Below are 3,233 nucleotides of genomic sequence, written 5' to 3' on the forward strand. Positions count from 1 at the left end.
GTCTTATCCTTCTTGTTCACTAAGTGGCACACTGAATTTACAGTTGCCTTTGAATTTACATCGCCAACAACACAGGGAAATTCTTCTAATATAATTTTTATATGAAAATTCACCCTAAAGGCCCTGTGAGCAGGGAAATTGTGCTGGTGGTGATTCACTGCCCTGGCCTTCACTTTTACAAAAAAAATAATCATGTGTCAAAGCAATTCAAATGTAATTTCTCAGTTATTTCTAAAAAAAGGGAAAGAATTTACACAGGGCCTTTCCTCTCAACTAAGACCATTAAGAGGAAGAAATGTTATTTGCCAGTATAAAACAAAATAACTTCCTGTGCCTGCTGCACTGATGCTGTTCAAGAGCTTGTGCCCAAACCCATCAGCACAGCCAATTTAGCAACTGATTTGCAAGGGAAAGATACCTTAGTCCTGTGGTGTTAATGTCTTTACAGTGGGGGGTCTATTGCCAGCTTCTCCAAACTCATCAACACAATCTATTATTAATACCCAGAAAGGCTTTATAGTATCTTTATAGCACAAGGCAATGAAAGCTCTGTGGTGTAATCTGTTATCTATATTGCAAAAACGTGTGAAATAAAACAAAACATAGACACTTCATAAACAAAATGTTTCATCTGCTACATCTCTCTGCCTCTCCTATATATAAAGCAGTAGGGTGCAGGAAAAGCATTCAGAGAGATTTGCTGTTAGATGTGGGTGGGACTGGCTTCTTTATAAATTGTATTTGTAATGTGACAAACTTGAAACTGAACTAAAATTTCTGCTTCTTTCACCGAGATGAAATGTTTGGGTCACTGCAAAATTAGGCTGCATTTGATTTGCAGACCAAGTCATTTTAGGAGTGAAATTCAGCAGCTAAAAATCCTCAGGGTAAGCTCTTTCTGATCTAGTGAGGAGCTGACTGAGAAGGTGAGGAGGCAGGGATGCCCCGCTCCGGCAGGGGCAGAACCAGGTACTTGTGTCGGGGCATTGCCATGGCAAGACCTGAAGAATTTCTCTCCACTAAGCAGCAGCAAAAGCAAGTGCCCATTGGCATTTTCAGGAAGGCAGTTACTTCTTTAAAAACATTCAAGAACAGAATTTGAGCAGAGCTGAATCTTTTCTTCTGTTATTGATCTGCATGTCAATATTTTATATGAAAAGCCCCAAATTACCATGCATTTAGTCTCTAGGAAGAGACACAATGAGAAATATAATTTACCAACAAATAAGTAAATACACAGTTTAAAACTCAAGAATAAACAGATTGCAGCAAAGGTGGAACTGAGAAGAGGGTCTGGAGAAAGTTTTGTGTACTTGCTGCATATATGTCTGCACTACAGTAAGAACCAAAAAAACCCTCAACACGGGCCTGTCTCTTATTTCCCAGATGCCCTTTTACTTTCTTAGCCTGTTGAAAATAAATTGTTCTTTTGTAGTGTTTCTCTTTTCAGCCAGATTGTCAGCTATTATTTTTCTATTTCCTCTTTTTGTCACTTTGCATTATTTTTTGTGCTGTAATTCCCATTTGTTCCCACTCCTATCTTCCTGTCTCCCATTGTTCCATTTTTTAATCCCCAGTTTTACTCTTCTTCGGCTCTTTTTTGGCCCATTCTTAGTAGGGTTTGAGAGAATACCCAGGCTTGACTCCCTGCTATAGCAACCACACCTCCCCAGGAAAGCCACAACAATCTCTTCGGGAGGAGGAAAGTCTTTCACAAGCTGGCAGCAAAAGTAAATCCTTCTTCAAGGAACAAGAAGGATTAGCAGGGAGCAGTGGGCTGCAGACTTAACCCTACCCCTCATTTCTTTAGAGCACCAGTCACTCAGAACCCTGCTGTGATGTACAATTAAACAGAACCCAAAAAAATCCTGAATGACACAAGAGCTGGATTGTGTAAAGGTTTAATTCCACTTTAATACCTTTCCAAGTTCAGAACTCAAAGATAGCAATTTAACCCAAGAATCACCATACAAGCATGGAAAGTTGCTGTTTCTCTCACAAAAGTCTCTGCTATATTCTGCTCTAAATCATGCTCCTATTACCTTCACCTTTTAACAGGTGACATTTTTCCCCCCAATCATCTCACATGGTTTCTCTTTACCCTCCTACTTTCACAAACTTTATTCTTCTGGTAAGACAGAGGAACAGAGTCTTGGGGAGAAACTGTACATAGGACCACTGAAAATGAACACTAAAAAAATCCACACCAAAACCCAAAAATTAATGCAACTGAAGGTGTGTCCTGCAACATCTACAAATGGTAATTTATTCTTGTAATGTGGAGTCACTCTTATTAACATAATGTCAATTATTTATTAATATTACAGTGGAAAATAAATAGCTCTTAATACAGGCATTTTTGTAGACTCCAAACATCTGATTCATCTTTATGTTAATAAAAACAGACCAGCCTAGTTATTCTAGTATGGTCAGTTTCTGTAGTTGCTCTATAAACTGAATTTTTAGATGAACATGGAACTACCCAAATCTAGCTCCTATAAGGCCAAATATGGTGTCAAGAGTCTTAAAGACTTAGCTATCAGCATCTGTGTTTGCACTTAGGCTTTGGTAAACTAGGCTCTCTAAACCAAAAGTTTTATCAATAAGTGAGGCCCTAAAGCATGGCCAGACCCTCCTTCTGCCTGGAACATTAGCACAGGTTTTAAGTTATCCCAGCAGTTAAACACATATCACACAAGACACTTCCACATGTGTGAAAATGAAATCCCATTAGACACCAACAACATTATTAGGCATGCAAAGAGGATTATTTCCTTAAGCTCACAAGACTGAAAGGTTTGTCTAAACATTTTATTAACTTTTTCAGATTCTTTTTTTTAATTAAATGAAAACTTGTAAGTAGGTCAAAGCTGGAAAATACTAAAGTTTTGGTTATGTGTATGTATATGTATTATACACACAGAAAAAAATAGAATGGCTGACAAAGTGCACAAAATCCCCACCATATCAGTACAGCATTCCTTACTTTTGGTGAGAAAAAGTGTATGGCTGTGAATTCTTCTATAAAAGCACAGAGATGTGCCATGGTACTCCTGAGAGTACCGTGCTTTGAAAAATTAGGTGCTCTGTGGAATATCTGGTTGGAAAAAAAATCCTGCTCTGACTGTACAAAGCTACAAAGCTGACAAAGAACTTTTTAATTCACAAAATATTTGCTGAAATAGAATGTTTGCTCAACAGTAATTGAGGTTCTTAAGAACATCTGCTAAAGA

This window comes from Chaetura pelagica, unplaced genomic scaffold (assembly GCF_000747805.2).
Source record: "Chaetura pelagica isolate M959 unplaced genomic scaffold, ChaPel_1.0 scaffold405, whole genome shotgun sequence".
Lineage (NCBI taxonomy): Eukaryota > Metazoa > Chordata > Aves > Apodiformes > Apodidae > Chaetura > Chaetura pelagica.